Here is a 26,790-nt window from a genome sequence, read left to right on the forward strand (position 1 = left end):
TTACTATTTTTTTGGAATAAACTTTAGTTTCTTGGGTATCAAAATCACGATGTTTCCCCAAAGCAGTGTAAAACTGAGGTTAAGAGCTGGTTCAGACAGATGGTAAGTGATTATAGAGTAATGTACACATGAGTACATGAGTAATGTACACATGAGTACATGCCTTTCAAACAACACTGAAATCCAAGTTTACCACCACGAACCTCACTTTGTAGATATTCTCAAATTCTCCAACTTCCTAGAAATTCAAATTAATTTAAAATTTTCTGATCAACTGCTTCTCAGCCTTTTGGCTAAGATCAAGTGTAAAATTTTCTGATCCATGAAAACATGTTGCTGTCCACACTTCTAAAAGTTAGAAAACAGATAATAAAAGAAGTATTAATAAACTGGTTATATATAAATAGGGGAATTCTTTTTTCCACCTCAGAGTATCAGGATACTTTCAAGATAGATACCTCTATTTCTGTTCATTTCACAACCTACCTCTTCCATCCTTTTAAAAAATTAATTAATTTTTGGTCTTCTTTGCTGCACATAGGCTTTCTCTAGTGATTAGCAGGAGCTACTCGCTAGTTGCGGTGCTCAGGCTTCTCATTATGATGCCCTCTTTTCAAGGCTCTAGGGACTGAGGCTTCAGTAATTGCATCTCCTGAGCTCAGTAGTGGTGGTACATGGGTTTAGTTGTCCCAGGGCATGTGGAATCTTCCCAGACTAGGGATCAAACCCACGTCCCCCGCATTGGCAGGTGGATTCTTAACCATTGGATCACCAGGAAAGTCCTCCTTTCTTCTTTTTATTTAAGCAAAATGCATACACTTATTTAAGGTAATGAAAGAGAATCTATGAGAAAGAACAGCAGTGAGAACAATTCAAACATCACTCATATTCAATTTGGTAAATATATTGTACTTATGTTTTCAATAGCTGGCTGTATGAGGGTGGTTTCCAAGTCCATTCTTTTAGCTGTGTGGCAGAAAACTGCCAACTTTGCTTAAATTCTCCTGAACGGTCACTCCCTGCAATTCTACTCAGGGTAGAAGTAGATGCTGGAGAGAGTGGCCTTCCCTCTGGCCTCTTCTGTGACTTATCTGGTTCTGGGGTCAATAAATGTTTGGGTTCAAAGGGCTTTTCTCTTCCCAAAGTAAATAGAAGGAATGGAGATGTGAAGAGTGCAAGTCACTAAATGGGAATATATTGTCAGCTTACTGTAATTTACCCGTTTGCTGGTCACTTTTTACTCATGTCATCATTCATTGTACTTGTTATTGCAGGTGTTAGGTGCAGCACTGAAGTAAACAGACAGGAAAACAGCCTACTAGTCACTTACAGTGATGTGGGAGTTTTGCCAGCCCAAACATGGATCCCTAACAACATGGTAGCTCTTTACAGCAGAGCTTTATAAAGACAACAAAACGAGTAACTGACAGTGGTAATGATTGAACCGACACTGCAGAATAAGAACTACAACATTTTACACTATCTGGTTGATATATGACTACAAATAGATTCATTTCCAATCCCTCTTTACTCTCGTAAAAATCTTAGCCAGGTGTGCAACAGAATATCCCCATAATTGAGTGAATTCTTCCCAAATTATTCAAGTTCTCCTGGTCCCTACACGGGAGCCGGCTCCAGGGTGCTCCTTGAGAGGTATCTCTTTGGTCCCACTGAAGGTAGCTTACTTTGGGGAGGAAAATCTCCTATACATTGATACTCTTGGGAATTGGCGGCGAATTCCTGCCCCTCATTTCCAGCGCCTGGGGAATGACTTCCTGCTCGCACCAGGCTCTGATCTCGCTCCTACCCCCTCTCATTCTGAACTGTCCAGGGGAGCACATGGGAGGGAGTTTTATTTCCTCCTGGAGCAGAAATGGGGGCCAGGCTAAAACGAGATTTCCCCCGTGGGCAGAAACACGGATGCCCCACGACGGTGTGAAATCCTAACTCTCTCCCTCCCTGCTCCACCCACACACACCCGCGGGACTCATAGGTCACTGTTCAACCATCTCGCCGGCCCGAGCATCTGGGCCGTGACGTCATCAACACCCGCCCACCGCGCGCCCGAGGTTGACAAGGTCACGGAGGGCAGACCTGTAAAAGCTGTTCAACTTGGTACCGTCCACGCTGAGCGCCTCTCCCTCGACGGCAGGGTCTCGTAGGTAAGCCTAACATAACCTAAAAGAGGAGAAAGAACGAGAACACACACAGGCCAAAAACAGATAAATACAAAATCTGTAAGTGGCACTTTAGAGGGAAGGAGCTCGGATATTTCCAAGTATGCTTGGGGGGAAAAAAGTCTAAAATGCGGAGCAAGCATCGGGCGTGGTTTCAGTAACAAATGAAAAAAATAAAATACAAGTAAATTGTCCTGAATTAGCTAAGTATAAAATCCAATCTGAAAAAGGTTTGAGATTTAAACTAAAATGAACTTTTAAGTTACTTTAAAGGTGTAGGGAGACTAGAAATGGATAACGGCTGTTAAGGCTCAAAACTAGATAGAATACAAACCCTGACAGAGAGGGAGGCAAGGCTTTTACATTTCTGAATCCTGACCTAAATATGCCTACAGTTTTACAAGAAGATGTATTTTTCTGCTATAAATTTTGTTTGGCATAATAGAATATCCAAAAGAAAAATATTATTATGTATTTGGAAACTTAGGTATGCAATGATTTCTTTTATACAAGGCGAGATAATGCCATCTTAAATCTTCAGAAAACAAAATGAGGCTTTTAAAAAGAAAGGTAAATCACTAACAGAAAGAGGCCTGGTGAGAGAAATCAACATATTGGTTAGGGTACTGAATGCACCTCAGCCTATGTTGGTAGAACGCCTACCCGTTGGGTTTATACGGTCGTTTTACGTGGGTTTCTAGAACCTCAGGCATTCACTGGAGTAGTTTGCCTGTCAGTCCTTCAGTGACATCCACCAGGTTTTGTGGTTAGAGCATTGACAGAGCGCCTTGGGTCTGCTTTTCTACATTTCTGATGACACATTCTCCCCATGAAAGTGTTTTGTTCATTTTTTCCCCCTCATTGTTGACTTTTATGTGTATTTTTCTTGTTCTGCAGATAAATACAGGATGATAAAGACACTAATTTTAATTCCACTTTTTAATTTTTGTACTTGTGTGTGTGTGTTTGAATAATACAATGCTAAAGTGATAGTATTGTCATTCTAACAAGGTCATTTAAGCAGTTATCCAACATTGTGCCTTATAGTTGATTAAATAAAAGCGTTAGGACAAAATCTACTAGTTTTAAAAAAGAAAAAAGTACATTTCCAACAGATATGTGTCTATAGGTGTGTGTGTATATATATGATAAAGTATATGTAAATAGATCTCCTTTACTATGACAACTTATTACTGATATTTACTCCTGTCAGATGTCATGATCAGGTAAGCTGCATTGCCCTAAATATGTAAAACACAATTGCAAAATTCTCCCTACTTCCAAAGTTTCATCCATTATGCCTATGAGAAAACTCATTTTGTTTCTATGTGTAAAATATGAATCTAATTCAATACCAGATATTTCCAACAGCCTTTACATACATGTCTGCATAGTGAGTTGTCTTAATTATTTACTGTAGAAATACAATATGTATTTCTAGCATATTACTAGAAATTATGTCTTTGGTTTTGCAGCCTCCGGCTCCCAGCCTCTAAAAACAAGCAACAAGGTTAGTTGCAAGTAAAAGTTAGAGCCCTGAGCACTTTAGAGAAGCATTCCCTTAAGTCTGTGCTGTGGACAGCAGTGAGAACTGATGTGAAAGCCTGTGTTTGAAAAAGGGGGGAGGGGAGGAGGTAGAATTTCTTGTTAAAAACATTTTGGGAAACATTCTGTATCCTCCCTGTTGGAGATTCACAACATACATTAACATATTAAAGACTCTTACATTTATGCTCAATTGCTTTTCAACAAAGGTGTCAAGGGAATTCAATAGGAAAAGGGTAGTCTTTTCAACAAATGGTACTGGGACAATTGGATATCCAAGTGCAAAAAGATATATTCAAATGAAGTATCCCACCCTATTCAAACTCCATCTAAATGTTAGAGCTAAATAACAAAACTTTTTAAAAAGAAAACATAGGAGTAGATCTTCATGACTTTCTTAGAAAAAAAAAAATCACAAGCAGTAAAAGAAAAAAGTTGATAAGCTGAACTCCAGCAAAATTTAAAATATGTGTGCTTAAAAAGACACCAAAAAAAAAATAAAAATAAAAAGACACCAAAAGAAATGAAAAGAGGGAAAAAATATTTGCAAATCATAGAATACTAAGGAACTCTTGCGGTGCAAGAAAACGACCCAATTTTAAAATAGGCAAAAAATTTGAATAGAACAAAGATACATATGAATGATCAATAAACACATAAAAGGATGCTCAACATTATTAGCCATCAGGGAATGCAAATCAAAACCACCGTTAAATAAAAGTACACAGCCATTAGGATGACTAGCTGGTGAGGGTGTAGGGAAATTAAAACTCTCATACACTGCTGATGGAAATGCAAAATAGTGCAGCCATTTTGGAAAAACAGTATAGAAGTTTCTTTAAAAGTTAAATATAAATTCATTGTATGATTTACAACTTCAATCTGAAATATATACCCAAGAGAAATAACAAAAAGTTGTTCAAACATAGACTCCTACATGAATGTTCCATAGCATTATTCACAATATCCCCAAACTGCAAACAATCCAAATTTCCATACACTCATGAATGGATTAAAAAAATATGGTATATCTATTTGGAATACTGTTTGTCAGTAAAAAGAAATGAAGTCCTGATACATGCTACAAAATAAATCAGCCTCAAAGCCATGCTTAGTGAAAGAAGCTAGACACAAAAACCAAATATTGTATGGTTCCATTTATATAAAACTTCCAGAAGAGGCAAATCTATAGACAGAAGGTAGATTAGTGGCTGCCTAGAGCTGGAGGTGGGAATTCAGAGTAATGGCAAATGTGAGAAGAAGGGATGTTTTTGAGGTGGTGAAAATGTTTGAAACTTAGATTTTAGTGATGGTGGTACAACTCTGTACAGTCGCTAAAAATCATTTAGTTGTACACTGAAACAAGTGACTTCATGGCATGTAAATTATACTTCAGTGAAGTTGTTTAAAGGAGAGGGTGTTCTCTGTTTAAAACAGTTTGAGAAACACTTTACTTCTCACATCTTGGAGATTCACAACATATATTAACATATTAAAGACTAAGGAACGATATAGTAAAGAAACTTATTTAATTTTTTAATCCAGCATAAACCAAATTTATGTGACCACAGAAACTTTTAAAAATTACATCAATTAAACCCTTTCAAAATGAATGTTGAGGGAAACATAATTAGGAATTGCTGAAAGTATTTCCCTTTATTCTCTATCCCTTGACTTCTCTAAGCCCTTATGTCCAAATAAATGGCATACGCTTGATTAGTTCCTGAGATTTTTTTTTTTTTAGCAAAAATAAATATAGTTTATATAATTAGTCCCTACAAACCACCAGCTGGAAAGGCCTCGCCCCTCCACCGTGACTGCCACTGTGTGTACTGGCTTTCGGCTGGGGTGTCAGGCTGAGATTAAACAGTAATTATAATTGAAGCTAATGCAATTAATTACATAATTTTGAGTTGTTCCAAGTTAATTCCACTACTAAAATTACATCATAAAATTAGAGCATTAAGAAGGATTACTGTCAAAAGTAAGTGTGAGTCAAGTACCTGACTCATGTGTGATTTATCTCCAGAATACTTGGCTCATATTTGAAACATGTGTAACAGTTGAATGATAAACATGCACTCAATAGATTCTCTGTAGTCCTTAGTTAAATAATTGGTGTAGATTGTACATCTCTGGGCTTCCCAGGTGGTGCTAGTGGTAAAGAACCCTCCTGCCAATGCAAGAGACTTAAGACATGCAGGTTCGATCCCTGGGTCGGGAAGATCCTCCGGAGGAGAGTATGGCAACCCACTCCAGTATTCTTGCCTGGAGAATCCCATGGACAGAGGAGCCTGGTGGGCTACAGTCCATGGGGTAGCAGAGTCAGACACAACTAAAGCAACTAGCATGCACACATGTACATATAGAGTCCTGAGCCTGGAACTACCATTGGGGAAAAACTGGAAGCTCTGGTTGAACACGTCTGCTGTTTATGAAGGGGAAAGAATGACTGTTGCATAGAAGGTGAGGAAAATTTGATTAGAACTGTTTACTTAAGGAAGGAGAAGAGGAATTTTTAAAAAAGCATTAACAAGGTGTATTCTGCAAACAACTATTGCATCCTTTTTTGTCAGAGAGAAATGACTGTGGGATGAGAAATGGATAAACACTTTGTTATACCCAGTTGATATTAACAAAGAACTAGTACAGCCACATATCAGGACTATGAAATGGATTTGCTAAGAACAAAATATTTTTTAATGATACTTTTCAGGAAAAAAATGGCTTCAAGCAAGGCACAGATAGTGTGATTTGTTCTTTGTTTTTATAGTAAATATATGCCAAAAATAATGATATTGATGAGTTTAAATGATGTCAGCCAGAATTTCAGGAATACTGGTTTTCATATTTGAATATGATTTTGATGGAATTATTTTGAATTCAATGCAGGGTAGGAGGCAAAATGAACATTTTAAAACAACACTGTATATAAATTTTGCATTAACCTATTATTAGTTACTTGTAACTTTTTCAACAAGTATATACTGAACCAGAAAACCATAATTATCCAAGATTAAATTTACTTAAGTAAGGAGAGAAAGAACTTCTTTTTGATAATCTTTAAAATCTGAATTTGTATTCCAGGTACACGTATAAATTATAGTTTCATAACATGCTTATGAGAGAAGTTCAGTTCAGTCATGTCTGACTCTTTGCGACCCCATGGACTGCAGCACGCCAGACTTCCCCATCCATCATCAACTCCCAGAGCTTGCTCAAACTCATGTCCATCGAGTCGGTGATGCCATCCAACCATCTCATCCTCTGTCATCTCCTTCTCCTCCTGCCTTCAGTCTTTCCCAGCATCAGGGTCTTTTCCAGTGAGTCAGTTCTTTGCATCAGGTGCCCAAAGTATTGGAGCTTCGGCTTCAGCATCAGTCGTTCCAATGAATATTCAGGACTGATTTCCTTTAGGATTGACTGGTTTGATCTAGTTGCAGTCCAAGAGACTCTCAAGAGTCTTCTCCAACACCACAGTTCAAAAGCATCAATTCTTTGGCGCTCAGCTTTCTTTATGGTCCAACTCTCACATCCATACACGATTACTGGAAAAACCATAGCTTTGGCTAGACGGACCTTTGTCAGCACAGTGATGTCTCTGCTTTTTAATATACTACCTAGGTTGGTCATAGCTTTTCTTCCAAGGAGCAAACGTCTTTTAATTTCATAGCTGTAGTCACCATCTGCGGTGATTTTGGAGCTCAAGAAAATAAAGTTTGTCGCTGTTTCCATTGTTTTCCCATCTGTTTGCCATGAAGTGATGGGACCAGATGCCATGATCTTTGTTTTTTGAATGCTGAGTTTTAAGCCAGCTTCTCTCCTCTTTCACTTTCATTAAGAGACTCTAGTTCCTCTTCGCTTTCTGCCATAAGGGTGGTGTCATCTGCATATCTGGGTTTTTGACATTTCTCCCTGCAATCTTTTTTTCCTTAATTAATTAATTTATTTTAATTGGAGGCTGATTACAGTATTGTAGTGTTTTTTGCCATACATTGACATGAATCAGCCATGGGTGTACATGTTTTCCCCATCCTGAACCCCCCTCCCACCTCCCTCCCCATCCCATCCCTCAGGGTCATCCCAGTGCTCCAGCCCTGAGCACCTTGTCTCATGCATCAAACTTGGACTGGTGATCTATTTCACATATGGTAATGTACATGTTTCAATGCTATTCTCTCAAATCATCTCACCCTCGCCTTCTCCCATAGAGTCCAAAAGTCTATTCTTTACATCTGTGTCTCTTTTGCTGTCTCGCATACAGGGTCATCATTACATCTTTCTAAATTCCATGCTGCTGCTGCTGCTAAGTCGCTTCAGTCGTGTCGGACTCTGTGCGACCCCATAGACGGCAGCCCACCAGGCTTCTCCGTCCCTGGAATTCTCCAGGCAAGAACACTGGAGTGGGTTGCCATTTCCGTCTCCAGTTCATGAAAGTGAAAAGTGAAAGTGAAGTCGCTCAGTCGTGTCTGACTCTTAGCGACCCTTAGGAGCCAGCCCTCCATCCATGGGATTTTCTAGGCAAGAGTACTGGAGTGGGGTGCCATCACCTTCTCCGTCTAAATTCCATATATATGCATTAATATACTGTATTGGTGTTTTTCTTTCTAACTTACTTCACTCTGTATAATAGGTTCCAGTTTCATCCTCCTCATTAGAACTGATTCAAATGCATTATTTTTAATAGCTGAGTAATATTCCATTGTGTATATGTACCACAGCTTTCTTATCCATTTGTCTGCTGATGGACATCTAGGTTGCTTCCATGTCCTAGCTATTGTAAACAGTGCTGCGATGAACATTGGGGTACACGTGTCTCTTTCTGGTTTCCTCTGTGTGTATGCCCAGCAGTGGGGTTGCTGGGTCATATGGCTGTTCTGTTTCCAGTTTTTTAAGGACTCTCCACACTGTTCTCCATAGTGGCTGTACTAGTCCCTGCAATCTTGATTCCAGCTTGTGCTTCATCCAGCCCAGCATTTCGCATGATGTATTCTGCATGCAAGTTAAATGAGCAGGGTGACAATATACAGCCTTGACATACTCCTTTCCCAATTTGGGAAAGTATTCCACATTCCATTGTTCCATGTCCAATTCTAACTGTTGCTTCTTGACCTACATACAGATTTCTCAGGAGTCAGGTAAGGTGGTCTGGTATTCCCATCTCTTTAAGAATTTTCCAGTTTGTTGTGAGAGAAGAGCAGGCCAGAAAGGCTGCAGATACCTAGCCCCAGACCACTTGGGAAACCTAGAATACCCCTTTCTCCCAACCACTTCAGGTTAATTTGATTTTTGTTCTAAGCCTAACTTTTGTTTGTATCAACATTTGTCTCTAAAGTTTGTGGTTCAATTACATCTATTTTGCAAATTCCACTTCTACCACTTATTGGCTTTCCTACGCTAGTTTTAGTTTTTTTTTCTCTCAAAACCAAGCTTAGCTCTGACAGTATCACATCTGCATTTGTTCTTCATTGCTCTTCATGTAGACTGATTCTCATTTCCTCAAAAATAGCCTTGCAATTCCTGCATTTGCTCTTTTCTAAATGAAAAAGTAAGATATCATTCATGCCTCCTTATAAACAGAGTGCCTTTTTAAAACTCCACTTTGTGTGAAGGGTTGAAAATGTGGAGGGATTAGCTAGAGAAGTCAGGCAAAGACTCTTTTTGAGGAAAATTAGGATTGGGAGTAGTTTATCTGTAAGGGGACTGTGTCCACTCTTAACAATGGAAGTCGTCTCTGTGTGTGTGTGCCTGTTGAATCTGAGTGATGCGACATGGGAAGGACCTCTGTCAAGACTTTCTCCATCCTTATGTGTCACTTAATTTTAGGTGTAGCTCAAAACAATCTCTATTCTCTCCTGCTGGATTTAAGCATTAAGTACTTACCAATTGGTTTTTCCCCCCTTCCTTTTCTTCCAATTTTATTAACAGGTATGGTTAACTTAGCAATTACATTATATATATATAAAAACATAAAATATAATATATATAAAATCAATCACCTTTACAGAATGTAGAGGAAAATAACAAAAAATTATTATATGTATTATAATATTTAATAATAAAATAAATAATAAATTATTGGTGTATTATTTTGTTATTATATATTTATTATTTAATATATTATAAATATAATACAATATAATATATAATATAAATATAATACAATACAATATATAATAATATTACATATTATGTATAATAATATTATTTAAAATGTTATATATTATATAATATATAATTATATACAATTGTTTATTATTAAATATCTATTTATTGTTTTATTAATAAAATTAAAATAATAATTATTATACATTATATATAATATATATATGTAAAATCATCTTTACAGACTGTAGAGAAAAATAAAAAATTATTATACTATCATAATGCAATCATTGTTAGCATTTTTAAATGTTTCTTTCTTTTTCCTATCAACTTCTCTGCATAGTTGTAATCACAATTACTGTTCTATATAATAATAACTCCCTAGTTGCTAAATGTTCTTTATAATCATAATATGTAAGTGGAGTGAAAGTGAAGTTGCTCAGTCCTGTCCGACTCTTTGCGACCCCATGGACTGTGGCCTACCAGGCTCCTCCATCCATGGGATTTTTCCAGGCAAGAACACTGGAGTGGGTTGCCATTTCCTTCTCCAGGAGATCTTCCCGACCTAGGGTCAAGCTCTGCATAATACAATATTCTTGACATTCTTTAAAAAAATGTGATTAGGATTCAGATTTGTAGTTTGTTTAAATTAGCTTGCACTTAGAGTTGAAGACAGGAAAGAGGAAGGAAACATTAGAGGGAGGAGCAGAGGGTCTCAGTGTCCAATTCTTCCAACTTTATCAGGGCGGATGTCCCACTTCCAGAGAGTAAGTAGAAAGGCTCATGTTTGTTCAATTGGATAACTAAAGAAGTACACCCCTGTTGGCCAAAGTCAGACTACTTGTGAGCTTGACAGCTGCCATTTTCAAAGTCAAAAATAGGTAGTTTGATTTAAATGGGAATAAAAGGAAAATTAGGATCTAATTTAGGCCTTTTGTTCTTAATAAAAAAAAAATAGCTTACATTTTATCTTCACTGAAATGCCAAAGCAGTTCCACCCAAGGTTAAATGCTGCGGTATTTTCATAGATTGAAATGGTTGATAAGACCCAAGTTGGTTTCTTCAATCTCATTTTTCAGTGCTTCCTCCCAAATAATGTATTTCATTGTTAATATAAAAGTGCACTGTTGTACTCTCGAAAGAACTTGGCAGTTCATAAATAAAGAATAGAAAAAAAATATGCAAATCTCTGCCAGCCTCCAAGTCCCTTAAGGTTAATTTAACTGTCACACGTAATTTCTCAGGAGAGAAAGCAGCCTATGTCCGTGAACCAGCCAGTTAACTCATCCATGCTTGTGTCGCACATTTCACTCCAGTGTAATTTTTTCAGCACAATATGATTTACTGTGTCAAAGGCATTGATGAGGTCAGTAACCATATTCTGTCCACACTGATTATTCAGTTAGTTTAGGCAAATCATCCCTCAGCAAGTTAACAGGTCCTTCATTACAAGATCACAAAATACCAGCATCAGATAATTAAACTTCCCATACCTATAACATGTTTCTTAACATATTAATAGGACATTAGAAGAGGTTGTCACAATCATTTGGTAATCACTGAAAATTGCTTTCTGCCTCCTCCCTTAGGAAAAAAAGAAAAAAATCCAGGCATCACAGATGCATTTTGAGTGTTTCTGTTTGAAATTTAATGGGCTCTAATTAATTTTCCAGGGACTGTTTGTCCTAGTTTGGGCTCATCCTGCTGTTTCTAATCCTACTTCCATTTCCATGATGTGCCTCCGTACACCTGGGTTAAGAACAGGAAATAGAAGAGGAGGGGGAGGGTTCTGAAGGCCCTGAGCCTTCCCTCCATTTCCATTGGTGTGTGAACTAGTCGTATCTGTTCTGCTTATTTATTGCTGCACAGCAAACTACCTATTAGTATAGGGAAGTACAGGATGTGGTGCACGTTCAGTGGTGTCCAATTCTTTGCGACCCCATGGACGGTAGCCTGCCAGGCTCCTCTGTTCATGGGATTCTCCAGGCAAGAATACAGGAGTGGGTTGCCATTTATTTCTCCAGGGCATCTTCCTGACCCAAGGATTGAACCCGCATCTCTTGTGTCTCCTGCTTTGGCAGGTGAATTCTTTACCACTGCACCACCTGGGAAGCGCATAGGTATGTAAAGGAGGCTTAAAACAATTATTTTGCTCCTGAATCTACAACTTGGATAGGGCACAGGGAAGACACGTTTTTCCTTCTCCTCGCAGCATCAGCTGATGATAACAGCTCGGGACCAGGAGCGTCATCCAGAGATTCACTCCCACGTCTAGCAGTTGATGCTGGCTGATACTGGGACTTCAGCTCAGGCTGTTGGCTGGAACACCTACATGTGGCCTCTCCGTGAGCCAGCTTGGCTTCCTTGCACAATGGCCGGCTTCCAAGAGCAAGTGTCCCAAGAGGACAAGGCAGAAGTCCAAGGCATTTTCTGACCTACCTTTGGAGATCATATGGCACCACTTTCCACTATATTGAGGCCATCACAGAGGTTGACCAGGTTTGAGAGGTGGGGACACTGGCCACACTATTTGATGGGAGGAGTGTCACCTTCTCACCAAACGAGTGTAAGGGATGGAATATATCATGGTGGTCGTCTTTGGAAAAGAAAATCTTCCACAGTTGCTAAGTAAATCATTCAGATGGAAATATCCATCTAAAAAAAGGACCTGCTTTTGAAAATATTTAGGTACTACTATTGGTATCTAAGTAGCATTATGTAAATATTGGCTCAGGTATAGTGCTGAGCAGTATCCTAGAAGCTAGGGAGTATGGCATTATCCTTACGTTTAAAGAGTGTGTAATCTATTGGAAGAGACCTGAAGTAAATAATTACAATTATATGTGTAAATGCAATAATACAGGTAAATAGTAATACGTATGTGAAAAGAAAATTTCATCTCATTCTTGACCTTCCCCTTGTCTCCTCCCCCTTCTTCACTCCCTTCTTGTCACTGGTAACCAGGTTAACTTCTCATATAATATATTTGAATAAGTCATACTTGGCTTAGTGACACTTCAATGACAAAAGAGAATGACATGCTGAAAATTACGAATTAGTGCCTAATATATTTTATATGTAATATCTAAATACCTAATGTTTCCACAAGACATTTGAGTGTTGGCTTCCAAAGCATTATTTACCAGTAAATATGCATTGAATAAATGAAAAATAAGCCTTTGTCATTGTTCTCAAATAGCATTGTCTCTCAAAGTATTAAAGTGTTCTTAATTACTCTGAAGAAAAAAAAACCATTTAAATCGTGTCTATGTGAGATCAAAGAGGGTTGTTTTGGATTAAAAAATAAATGTCCAAATTTTTTTTCATCTATGCATTTTTAACATGAGTGAAATAGTTTTATGCAAATAGTTCTGAGACTTTTTTCACTTACAAATTGATGGACATTGAAATGTTACTGCTTATGGACAGTAAGATGTTTCCTGTATTTCACTGTTATAAACAGTGGTCTCTCTGGGTAGTAACTGTGGATTGTTTTGACTTTTCTGTAGTTTTTAGAATTTCATTTTGGAAGTAATATGAAAATATATCCTGGGCTTTAGAAAAAGATGCCAAAGTGCAGATGTATACAATAGCCAGAGACAGGTTACTTGTTATAGAAAAGGTGGTTCACATTTGGTTTCCATTCTATCTCCCATTTCATTTCAAAATGTTTGTTTCTAAGGGGAGTCTTCCAGGAAAAAGCCTTCTGATTGGTCTACTCTTCACTTTTACTCCAACTAGGCAAACAATATAGGAGTGAGGGAAACATTTGAATAAACAACTAAGAACAGATTGGAAATAGTGTCCCTGTTTGGACAACTTTTAAAGAAATACCTTCGTGCACATGGATTTATTTATCTGTTAGAGAGCTTAGATTATTTTCTTGTCTAAACGTGTACCCCGTGGGACTTAACCGGCAGTCTAGTGGTTAAGATTCTGTCTTCCAATGCAGGGGGTTGCAGGTTGGATCCCTGGTCGGGGAGCTAAAAAAGACCAAAACATAAACAACAGAAGGAGTATTGTAACAAATTCAGTAAAGACTTTTCCAAAAAGTGTACCCCTTGTTGGAAGTCAGGGTAGTCGTTACCCTTGGACGGAGAGAGAATAACTGGTAGGGGTCTGGAGATGTCAATTTTCTGGGGTGCTGGTGATGCTGTTTCTTAAAAGGGCTACATGCTGCACACAGATGTACTCATTTTGTGAACAATTCATCAAGCTGTACACTTTTGTTTCCTGTACGTTTCTATGTATATATTATTCTTCAAGTACAAGTTTAAAAATAAAGGGCCACGCGTGAAAGATGATGTCGTTTTGGCAGGCCCAAAGGAAAAAAAAATCAGTGAAATAAAGGGATGAGGCAGGAGGACTTATAACTGAAGAAGTAAGTTCAGGACAGCTTGCTATCTCTATGTCATTCTAGAAAAAGAGAAAAGGTAGCTAATGAAAAAATGCCCACCATATCATATAATATTTTTTTACTCTTTGTAATAAATTTAATAATATTGCAGACTTTGACTGTTATGCTTTGTTTTATCCATAAAATGGTCAGCAGGCTAGTTACTCTTTCCCAGATGAAATCTTTCACTTCCTCACCCCATCCCCAAATCCACCAACACCTTACTACATCAATTAGTCATAACCTGTCTTGACCTCTCCACTGGTTCCTTTCCCTCAACCTGATAAAAATACTCAAATCTCTTCCTATTCTGGAAGAATATTTGCCCACAGCCAGGCTCCTTCCCCAGTGTTTGCCCTCGTCTTCTGCCATTTCCTCCTCCTTACAGTCTTCATTGCCTCTGTATTTAACTATCCCTTAACCCTCTACGACTCAAAATGGTTATGTGAGTCTGTTGCACTATTGTAATCATTTGTATTCCCCACCCGACATTTTCAGGTTAGCAGCAGTGAAGAAATTGTGTTCATTCCTCATCTATCAGCAGAACCAAATACAGCGGCTTCCTTTCTGAAACTTGCATTCATTGTTACCACCAAGAAACTGTTGAGTAAGTGATTCCCCCAGTGCAGTGATGTAAGGGCACATTTGACCTCCTTCCTCACGCCACCACTGCACCTCCCTTGGGGTTTAGATCTCCTCTGACTTGAGTTTCCTTAGAATTGGTTAGTTCTGTGAGCTCTGGAATCTAGCCTGCCCATCACTGTTTTCCTAATAATGGACTCAAGTGCCCAACTCATGCTAAGGACTTCATAGCTATTCCTCTAATAAGTGAAATGAGGGAATAAGTGAATGAATGAAAAAGAAGTATGGAAATAATCTGAAATAGATTGGCAAAGTTCTTGAGCCGGGTCCAGAGAGAAAACCTTTCTTGTTTTCATCCTTTGCTGCACCATAGACTTGGAGAAGGCAATGGCACCCCACTCCAGTACTCTTGCCTGGAAAATCCCATGGACGGAGGAGCCTGGTAGGCTGCAGTCCATGGGGTCGCTAAGAGTCAGGCACGACTGAGTGACTTCACTTTCACTTTTCACTTTCATGCATTGGAGAAGGAAACGGCAACCCACTCCAGTGTTCTTGCCTGGAGAATCCCAGGGACGGTGGAGCCTGGTGGGCTGCCGTCTATGGGGTCGCACAGAGTCGGACACGCCTGAAGTGACTTAGTAGCAGCAGCAGACTAGGGCAGTATTTTTCAAACTATTCATTAAGATCAACTAGTAAGTTGTGAAATCAACTTTGTGAGTCAAAAATGACATTAAAAAGTAATTTTTATTTATTTATATTTTTGGCTGTGCTGGGTGTTCCTTGCTGCACAGGGCCTTTCTCTGTTGTGGTTAACAGGAGCTGCTCTCTACTTGTGATGCTTGGGCTTCTCAGTGTGGTGGCTTCTCTGGTGGAGCACCGGCTTTCAGGCACTCAGACTGCAGTAGTTTCAGCACATGTGGGATCTTTCTGGATCAGGGATTGAACCTGTGTTTCCTGCATTGGCAGGCAGATTCTTATTCACTGAGCCACCAAGGAAGCCCTCAAAATGACATTTTAAAGTGAAATAGGATAGAACAAAACAAGTAGAGGGAATAGAATAGGATGAAGTAGAAGGGAATGGAATAGAAAATATTAGTGACTTGCAAATAGTAAAGGAAAGCAATATTTCATAACACTTTTTCTCTGTTATATGTATACATGTAAATGTCTATTCTAAACTTCCATATAAAGTATTTTGTATGTGAGTCAGGGTCAAAAAACTGGAAAGCTACTTCCCTAGTAGCCTGTGCAGGATAGAGTTAATGGAGCTTCAAAAGTAGATAGCCATGAGAGAGATCAGGTTATTGTAAAGATCAGCAAAGTTGGAGCTATTTATTTATTTTATTTATTTTTTTTGGTTATCGTTTGGTATTTTTGGCAGCACAAAGTCTTCTAAACAAGTTAATCTTCAACTCAGAGGCACCGTTCACTTTGAAATGTCCACAAATGCTTTTTGAAATAGGCAATGGATACATCGACTGTCTGTATAGAAGGTATTACTGTAACAACATTGCAAAAAAAAAAAAAGACAAAACACACACACGGGGCTCAATATGGGCTCAATATGGAAATAGCATGTTACATTCTTGAGTGAAAAAATAAAGTAATACATTTCAGATATACATATATATGACATCTGTTTGATTCTTAGTTCTTTATAAATGTTTTCTGGGTTTAGGTCTACCTTTATATTTTCTTTATCCATTAGTAGTTTCTTAGTAAAATATCACTTTATTTTTATACTACTTAGTATACCTAATTTCCCAGCTATCCTTCCAATCAGATTGAGCCAGTGACCTTCATTGCAACCTGTTCACTTTGATTCTCTTTGACCATGATCCTGTATTTAAAATTTACATTCTGGCACCTATTATTGGGTCTTGCTCTGGACACCCATGTCTCGCAAGAGGCAGTTCCCAAAGTGTTAGCCAAGGATGAGGGGTAATGCGGTGGCTTCCGTTAGTACCATGGTGGGGATGACATCCTTGCCTGTAAAGGCAGCTGTGGGGCAACTTTGCCTGAATCCTATGGACTAAGAATGGGAGCAAAGATGACATTGAAGATTTTGAGAAGACAAGAAACCAAACCAGGACTTCCCTGGTGGTTCAGTGGTTGAGAATTCACCTGCCAGTGCTGGGGACACAGGTTCGATCCCTGGTCTGGGAAGATTCCACATGCTGCAGAGCAACTAGCCAGTGTACCACAACTACTGAGCCGCACTCTAAAGCCCACAAGCTGCAACTGCTGAAGCCCAAGAGCCCTAGAGCTGGTGCTCAGCAACATGAGAAGCCCCTGCAATGAGAAGCCTGAGCAAGCACTGCAACTGGAGAATAAGCCCTCTCTTGCCTCAACTAGAGAAAGCCTGCATGCAGCAATGAAGACCCAGTGCAGCCAAAAATTAAATAAATAAGATAATAAATTAAAAAAACCCAAGCCAAACAAAGAAAGGTATCCCACTGGTAGGTCTCCCAGCTTTTAGGTTCTATTCCGCATCAAAGCTGTTACTTGGATTGCTGTCTGTCGAATGCATGAATAAACCCTACTGATAGGGAAAGCTCAGTTGTCACATATTAATATTCTGCTCATTGGAAATATTTTCTTTTACTATTTCTTAAATTCAGTACTTCCTGATTGCATCTAGGAGAAAAGAAAGCAAGCCTGAAGCAGTTAAGACACAGAATCAGACCAGACAGGTAATTCCAAATACTTTGAGGCACGTGGGAGAGCAGTTTGTGACATTTTCTCAGAATCTATAGCAACCGTAAAGGAAAGGCAAGGAAGGAACACTGGCCTCAGGTGTGAGATTTCTGCCATTGGAACTATTTAAGTGCAAGCCACGTGCTATTGTTTGCAGTGTGAGGGCGAGAATGCCAGCACCGGGAGGCGGTGGATGAGCCCACAGCTGCAAGGCCCTTTTGTCTCCTAGAACCTGTTTCTAGGTGTTCTTCTAAAACTCACAAACAGGCAAAAGACTTTTCAACTTCCTGGCATAACTAAAGGCAGAGTTATCTGTTAAAGACCTGAAGGCACTCAGGGGGCTCTCCGACAGCCATTGATTTTTACAGATGAGTAAGATAACTCACAGAGAAACATAGAAGTGTTTTTGCCTTCACTATTTTCTCCTTGGGCTTTTAGAGACCTGTACAAGAAAAAAGGGTCAAACTCTATAAACTTTGTATCTGAAAGCCCTGTAAGAATATTCCAGGGAGGGAGGTTGAGGGGAGTTGCTTAATGGGTACAAGAGTTTCAGATTTGCAAGATGATAAAGTCCGGGAGATCTATTTCACTACCTTTTCTCAACCCTACTGAACTGAATACTTTCAGATGGTTTAGATGGTAAATTTTATGGGTTTTTTTTTTAACCACAGGAAAACAATATCTTGCTGTGTGTTTTTAAAAATACTATTTAAGTAGGAAAACTTTTAGATTTAAAATTTCATCATTACACTTCAGTAGTTCCCAGATTAAACAGGGATTAGATTAGAAATCAAATTGAAGTCTTGAAGTCCTGTGCCATGTGGTTGTCATCTTAACAATAACAAAAGTTACAAGAACCCAGGCATCCAGGACCTTTAACAGTCTTGTTCAAGTTGCTGCCTGGGCGCAGAATACTATTAGTCACCTCACTTGATAAACAGGGAGAGTTGGGTCAAATCCATTAGGGTGCAGTTTTCATGAGTGCCTACTCCATGCTAGATAATGAAGATCTGAGAGCCAGAAAAGGAATTTGGTAAACTTTATAATCTATAAAGGGATATGGCATAATTAGTGATAATATGATGGCCCCTTTTGCCATTCAAAATAAAATTAGATGAATGTAAATTAGGCATTTTCCCCCATTAAGCTAAAGTGCATCATGACACTTCACAAATTAATTTTCACAACGTAGGATTTAACAAGAACACCCAGCCCAGAGCCAGACACAGAGCACAGGGTTTTGTCTCTTCTATTTCATAGTGTACCTGGAACAGTGCTTGGCATGTAGTAGACACTCAATACATATTTCTTAAATAAATGAGTAGTATGAACTTAATAAATGCTAGCTAACCTCTGACGGTAAAGAATCTGCCTGCAATGCAGGAGACCCAGGTTTGATCCCTGAGTGGGGAAGATACCCTGAAGAAGGGAATGGCAACCCACTCTAGTATTCTTGCCTGAGAATTCCATGGACAGAGGAGCCTGGTGAGCTACAGTCCATGGGATTGCAAAGAGTTGGAGACATTGAACGACTAAACACTTTCACTTCACTTTCACGTTCAACAATGTCTTAGATTTCCAACATGAAAAAAAAAAATAGCTCTCTGTGAAAGATGTGATCAAGATGACAAGAATGGAACTAATTGCAGCTCAAGATAGTGTGCATAAGGGAACTGTTGCTAAAAATTCAGATGCAGTAAGAATATAGTGAAATCTATGAAAGATGATGTAGGAGAAGCAGCTTTTGGAAACCTGAGACCATGACTAGGTGGTCGTGCACTGTGTGGATGGATAGTCTTCTCCCACTAACACCTGCGGGTTTCAGACTTTCTCTTGTCTATTATAAGTGGAGTGTTAGTTGCTTGGTCATGTCTGACTTTATGCAACCCCACAGACTAGCCCACCAGGCTCCTCCATCCATGGAATTTCCCAGGCAAGAATACTGAGGTGGGTAGCCATTCCCTTCTCCAGGGGATCTTCCCAACCCAGGGATCGAACCCAGGTCTCCCACATTGCAGGCAGGTTCTTTACTGTCTGAGCCACCAGGAGAGCCCTTTTCTTAATGCCTTAATTTATTCAATATTCATTTAACACACATTTAGTAAGTGCCAGGTGCTGTGTTTGCCCTAGAAATATGGACACCTAAAAACCTAGGTTCTGTTATTTAAGGAGTTCACAATGGCGTGGGCGGGAGGATGCAGACTCACAACTAAATATCATAACGTAATACAACAACACAGTGGAGCCACATAGAAGGGTGTGATTAAAGTTGTCCGGCAGTGTGAGGAATGGAAGGGGTAGAAGCTTAGAGCAATGGTTCTAACCTGAGGGAATCAGAATCCGCTGCAGGGTCTGTTACCAATGGCACCCCACTCCAGTACTCTTGCCTGGAAAATCCCATGGACAGGGGAGCCTGGTAGGCTGCAGTCTATGGCGTCATTCAGAGTTGGACACGACTGAGCAACTTCACTTTCACTTTTCACTTTCGTGCATTGTAGAAGGAAATGGCAACCCACTCCAGTGTTCTTGCCTGGAGAATCCCAGGGACGGAGGAGCCTAGTGGGCTGCCGTCTCAGGGGTTGCACAGAGTCGGACACGACTGAAGCGACTTAGCAGTAGCAACCCTCCTGTACTCACTCCCCCCAGAGGACCCAGTGGGTTCTGAGTAGGGCCCAAGAATCTGCATATCTAACAAGTTTCAGGGGATCTTGCCATCTTCGAAAATCACTGGCTTAGGGTAATTAAATTTAGCTGGCATTTAAATCAGGGCAGGGAAAATAAGACATTTGGCATTTTCAGTTACAACAGCTGATTCAGGTATTGAGAAACCCAGAAATCCAACTTAGAGATGACAGTTCTGCCTGTGTGTTCTTGACTGTGAGAAGCACCTTAGCCATTGTCTTTCCTTGTCAGAGTGTTTGGCAAAGGAACTAGAGGCTTTTAGAAGTACTGCTTCTGCAGTGAGAAAATACTGTTGTTAATAAAACAGAAAAGAGGGACAGGGCAGGCTGGCAGGGGCTCTTGGTTCCTAGGGCAGGGGAGTGATAATCGCAATCTAAAAGCAGTAAATGTTCTGAGGTGTGCCATCTTGATGACACAGTGCTGGGTTAGGGTGTCTTCTGCCAGCCTGCCAGCACTGGGACTCAGCCACTGCATGGTCTGAGGAGACAGAGATTCCCTCTGCATCTCACACCGGTGCAGAATGGGACTCAACCCAATGTGATAGAGGGTGTCAAAGGTCATGTTTTGTTGTTTAGCAGCTTTATTCCACTCTGCATCCCTCCCACACCCACCCCAAGAAATCTTACTTGGATCCCAGAGCACTGAGGCTGGGCCACAGGAGAGACAGGAAACCACTATCTAATCCTGAGCTCAGAAAAAATAAAAAATGCCAGGATCAGAGAGACACCTCAAGAAAGTTTCAGGGAAACCACAAGCTTGAGGGACTTAAGAGTGGGGAGCTGGAGGCAGACAGACCTGCGTTTGAGTTCAGCCCTGCACTTTATTTCCTGTGAGTTTGAAAGTGTTGTTTAAATACTTTCTTAGCCTGAGTTTTCTTTATTTGTGATTGTTGGACATTGAGGTGGTTTTTATTTTTCACAACTGTGTACATTACTGTGATCTCTATCTGTACATACATCCTTGAATTAATCTATGATAATTTAGAAGCGATTCCTAGAAGCTGCATCAATTGGTCAAAGGTATGAATTCAATGCACGTGGTCAAATTTTTTTCCTGACAGTTTCCAGCATTTTACTTATATTAACAGTATATAGGAGTGCTCATTTCCCAGCATCCTAGATATCATAATATGTTAGTAGCTCAGTTGTGTCTGACTCTTTGGACCCCATGGACTGTAGCCTGCCAGGGTCCTCTGTCCATGGGATTCTCCAGGCAAGAATACTGGAGTGGGCTGCCATTTCCTTCTCCAGGAGATCTTCCCAACCCAAGGATCAAATCTGGGTTTCCTGCATTGCAGGCAAATTCTGTACCATCTGAGCCATGAGGGATGGCCCCCTACATATCATGTATAGTTAGTTAATAAAAAAAAAAAACTTGATTTCATTGATGTTACATGAAAAATGCATCCTGCTGTGTTATGTGGCAATGCTGCAACCACTAGTGAAGCTGAATATATTCCACACATTTATCGGTCATTTATATTTTTCGTCTTTTGTTGTGAATTGCCAGTTTATGGCCTCTACCTATTTTCTGTTTGTTATTTTCCTTATGGTTTTAAAAGAATTATTTACACACAAACAAGAGTAAATTTTTATGTTATAAATTTGCAATCATTGTCTTTTTATTTTTATGATGACCTTTTATATTTAGAAGTTTTAAGTTTTATGTGAATGGAATAATTTCTGATGCTCTTTGAAATTGCTTACAGCATGCATTCCTAATGATTGAGGGGGGGCATTTACATTACACACAGTCACTTTGGACCCTTATCCATGGAGGGTTCACGTACAGATATTATAAAAGTATAGTGTATAGAAAAACCAGAAATGAAGGAAGTCACTCATATAATTGGTTATAGGATTCAGTGTTTAATGTAGAGGCCGATATATAAATCAGTCAAATTCTTGTTTTTTAAGTAATTTCAAATTATTAATATGCTTTTATATACACGTATCAGCTATTCTGGTGTTTAAATATGTAAATAAACCAGTTCTTCTTCACAGAGATGATGTAATGTTTTTTCCCGGGAACTAGCAAATACACAATATATCAACAAATATTGCATGATTTATTCAAGGTACCACAAGGGAAATATGAATGAAGATTAAGAAATGTATGAAAAATTTTTTCCAATATCAGATAGGGTGCTTATGTGTAGAGGAAATAATATTAAATGCAATTGAGATAACTAAAATTAGATACATGTAGCACTGTGTCTATTATTTTCTTTTCTTATTCTCCTTTAAGCCCTCTGGCTCCTAGCAATCAGAACTGAGTAAATAATGTGTTTTGATATATATATATATATTTATCAGTAAACATATATAAAAAATTAATTGGAATATAATTGCTTTACAGTTTTGTGTTGGTTGATACATATATTGTTAAATGGATCATATAAAGAGGATCCAGAAAAACACAAAAGAGCAACATGGACAGATTAGTTCATTTCCAGGCCTGAAGGTAGTGCCACAGCTGAATGGTCCTGACCAGTGGGCTCCTTGCATAAATCATTCCCAGGATGACCGTCAACACATTGTGAAGAGGATTAAAAGGTTAGAAATGAGAGCTTCAGAAAAGGTTAAAGCCTGGGTTGGAGGGACTAAGGCTTCAGAATTGGCTCAGACCTATTATTTAATTTCATTCTGCCTAAGGCAAATGATCCTACAAACACAGATGACATATAGCTAATAGTGTTTGTTATTTGAGTGCTTGATATTGGAGGAGTAGAAAAAATTTTTTCTTTTTTCAGTCTTGCCCTTTTTTTGCATTGTATAGGTCCAAGATTCCTGTGTCACATGGATCCCATAAAGTAAAAGGTATCGTGGAGGACCTTTTCCCTTTTTCTCAGGTTAAATAACCTAATGTTTTAACCAAGAAAAAACGCTGATAATGTGAGGATATGAAAAGCTTTCCTTTCCATCCCACAGAGGACTGAGAAAAGGAGGGATTGAGAAAGTGAGGAATAACATTCTGACTCAGACTGGTTAAATTTGTACATAGATCAATCCTTAAAAAACAATAAATTTTAAAAATCTAGGGAAATATTAAAATATACCAACCCTATCTCCATATTTTAAAACAATCCCCTAACTTGCAGACAGCGGCCTAGGAAGGGCACCCGTGGCCCTGCGTGAAACGCGTCTCCACCAGTCACTGAGCCCAGGAGATGGGCTGTGGTGACTGGCGAGGCCCAGAGCTGGGGTATGGAGGAAACGTTCTGGGGAACCGAGCGCAGGGTCACTGTAATGCACCTCAGAAAGAGAGAAGCAGAGCTGTGGCGAATTTTTTTTTTTTAAGTAGAAAAATTTTAATTGAATTGTAACACATATGGGAAAGCACACAAATTTTAATACCAATATAGAGTTCGATGGATGTTTACCAAGTGGAAACACCCATGTAACTATCACCAAGGTCAAGAAATGAAACATAAGGTTTGAATTTTGTATTCGTTCACTTAGGTCTTCATTCACTTAGGTCTTGATTGGCTTTGTTGAGCCCCTTTTAGGGCCTCTTTCTATATATGTATACATGCGTGCTAAGTCACTTCAGTCGTGTCTGACTCTGTGCGACGCCATGGACTGTAGGCTGCCAGGTTGCTGTCCATGGGATTCTCGAGGCAAGAATACTGGAGAGGGTTGCCATGCCCTTCTCCGGGGGATCTTGCCAACCCAGGGACTGAACCCATGTCTCTAATGCCTCTTTCACTGGCAGACACGTTCTTTACCGCTAGTGCCACCTGGGAAGCCATTTCTACATATCCTTACTCAATAAATGTTTCCTCAAAATGGATAAATCATAATCATCAATGCTTGTAATTAAAGAGTTCATTTAATCTTCTAAATAATAAAGGCAGAAATCTTTTGCTTTTCATGTTTTTTCTCTCATTCTAGGAAATACTTCAAAAAAAAAAAGAAAAAGGATATGAAGTGACCCTCAAAACCTTTATGTCTTCCCACCATTTGTCCATCAGCTGCCTGCTTTCAGTTCCCATGTTTTGGAGTTTTCTTTGTGTCCTTATTTTCTACAGTGCTATAGAACAAGGTCAGTGGCTTAGTGATTATTTATATTTTGCTGTATTTTTTTACATTTATGTGTTTAGTCAGAAGTAAAGTTTTCAGAATTATACCACAAAATATCTATGCCAGTGTGTTTAAGTAAAAGGTAATAGATCTGTGTTGGTTTTTTCCCCCCCCAAATACAGGCATATCTTGGAAATACTGCCAGTTCAGTTCCAGACCATGCAATAAACAAATATGAATATCGAAACAAAGTGGGTGGCATTTAAATTTTGTGGTTTCCCAGTTCATATTTAACTTATATTTACACTTTTCTGTAGTCTATTAAGTGTGTAATAGCATTATGTCTTAAAAAACAGTGTGTGTGTGTGTGTGTGTGTATGTATGCTCAGTTGTGTCCGACTCTGTGACCTCGTGGACTGTAGCCCACCTGGCTCCTCTGTACATGGGATTTCCCAAGCAAGAATACTAGAGTGGTTTTCCATTTCCTACTCCATGAGATCTTCCTGACCCAGGAATGAAACCCCAGTCTCCTGCGCCTCCTGAATTGGCAGACAGATTCTTCACCGCACTACCTGGAAAGTCCAGAAAGCAGGGTACTACATTCCTTAATTTGAAACTACTTTATTGCTAAAAAATGCTAACCATCACCCAAACTTTCAGTAAGTAATAGTAATAACATCAAAGACCACCATCCCAGATCACTTTAAGAAATACAGTAATAATGGAAAAGTTTAAATTCTTTCAAGAATTACCCAAATTCGACATAGAGACTCAAAGTGACCAAATGCCATTGGAAGAATGGTGCTGACAGACTCAGGGTTGCTACAAACCTTCAATTTGTAAAAAATGCAGCACCTATGAAGTGCAATAAAATGATTACAAGTAGCCCTGTAATTATTTTCTAATGCAATAAATGTTCATGTTAAAAGTTTGAAAACCACAAAAGTAAGTATAAAGAAATTGATAAACATTAATCCCACCACATAGGAATAACTTCACTTCAAATTTATGATCTTTCCAGTATTTTTTTCTATTTATATATATCAGTTCAATTTAGTCCAGTCGCTAACTTGTGTCTGATTCTTTGCAGCCCCATGGACTGTAGCATGCCAGGCTTCCCTGTCCTTCACCATCTCCCGGAGCTTGCCCAAACCCATGTCCATTGAGTTGGTCATGCCATCCAACCATCTCACCCTCTGTCGTCCTGCACTCCTGCCTTCAATCTTGCCCAGAATCAGGGTCTTTTCCAATGAGTTGACTCTTCACATCAGGTGGCCGAAATAGCAGAGCGTCAGCTTCAGCATCAGCCCTTCCAGTGAATGTTTTGGGTTGATTTCCTTTAGGATTGACTGGTTTGAGCTCCTTGAAGTCCAAGGGACTCTCAAGAATCTTCTCCAGCACCATGATTTGAAAACATCCAAGTCTTTGGCACTCAGCTTTCTTTATGATCCAACTCGCACATCTGTACATGACTACTGGAAAAACCATAGCTTTAACTATACAGACCTTTGTTGGTAAAGTGATGTCTCTGCTTTTTAATACACTGTCTAGGTTTGTCATAACTATATATATATTATATATGTATACTTTTTTCCACAAAATCCATAAACTCTATCAGTTATATATACTGCTTTTTTCTCACTTTAAAATCTTATGGTTTTGCACTTCTAGTCATAAAAACACATGAGAAATATAAGTAAAATTAAATGTATGCATTATTCAATAGTATTCCACCTTGAGGAGACAAGGAAGGCTGTGGAATCAGAGGAACTCTGCAATCAAGAAATATTTAAAGAAGAAAAAAAAAAAAGATACTATGAAGTCCTAATGGCCAGCTCCTAGCTGCAAACCAAGAAAGCTCACTTGGTGATTATAAATTTCAATCACAGTAATACCTAAAGAACTAATTTTAGCCAGTTCCTTCACAGCATATGGATCATCCATTGTCAGAGAAGTGATACAATTTCTGAATTAAGTTTAGTCTCTTAAGGGGAATTAATAAGAATATTTAAGAAATCATTTAAGATATGAGCTAAGAATTTAGACAGTAATCTAAGCTTAATCTCTAAGAAAAGGAGCTCTCTTTCACAATTCATGGGTTTCTCTGCAACTGATAAGCATGAAACATAGTTTCAAGGGTAACTGAATCTGATCAAAAGTGAAGTTAAATTTGAGCATAATAAATTCAGGTATCACGACGTGTAATGGGGAAAAGACTGTCATTGTAAAATTATCTAAATTATTGGGACTGAGGCAAAAGCATACTAAATTTGATCCTCTGACATAGATTTCTTTTAAATAAGTCTCTAAGCAATCTTATAAACAGCTTGGAGATTGGTGTACTTTATGAAAAATATTGAAAATAGGAGACTTTTTTTTATATATTTTTTTCTTTTTAATATTTTTTTTCTTTTAGCCGTGCTTCAGGGCAATTCAGGATCCTAGTTCCCTGACCAGGGATCGAACCTATGCACCCGGCATTGGAAATGTGGCATCTTAACCACTGGATCACCAGGGAAGTCCCAGGAGACTATTTTAATAAATTTGAATTGGGGAAGGTAGAAACCATAAAAAATATATATAC

At 38.9% G+C, this 26,790-nt stretch overlaps 1 long non-coding RNA gene across 4 annotated transcripts; it reads left to right on the forward strand.

Moving 5' to 3' along the window:
• Positions 1-998: 998 nt before the first annotated feature.
• LOC123329467 lies at positions 999-26,671 on the forward strand. 4 transcript variants are annotated; one of them, XR_006544928.1, is made up of 5 exons: positions 999-2,162; positions 12,040-12,335; positions 14,722-14,830; positions 24,078-24,228; positions 25,933-26,671. It is a non-coding gene; the product is annotated as an uncharacterized LOC123329467 (long non-coding RNA). The 4 variants fall into 4 exon arrangements; XR_006544926.2 differs by lacking the exon at positions 25,933-26,671 and adding an exon at positions 24,389-24,614 and having other exon boundaries at positions 1,003-2,162; XR_006544927.1 differs by lacking the exon at positions 25,933-26,671 and adding an exon at positions 25,297-25,356 and having other exon boundaries at positions 1,004-2,162.
• Positions 26,672-26,790: the final 119 nt, after the last annotated feature.

The sequence above is a fragment of the Bubalus bubalis genome, chromosome 15 (assembly GCF_019923935.1).
Source record: "Bubalus bubalis isolate 160015118507 breed Murrah chromosome 15, NDDB_SH_1, whole genome shotgun sequence".
In the NCBI taxonomy this organism is placed as follows: Eukaryota; Metazoa; Chordata; class Mammalia; order Artiodactyla; family Bovidae; genus Bubalus; species Bubalus bubalis.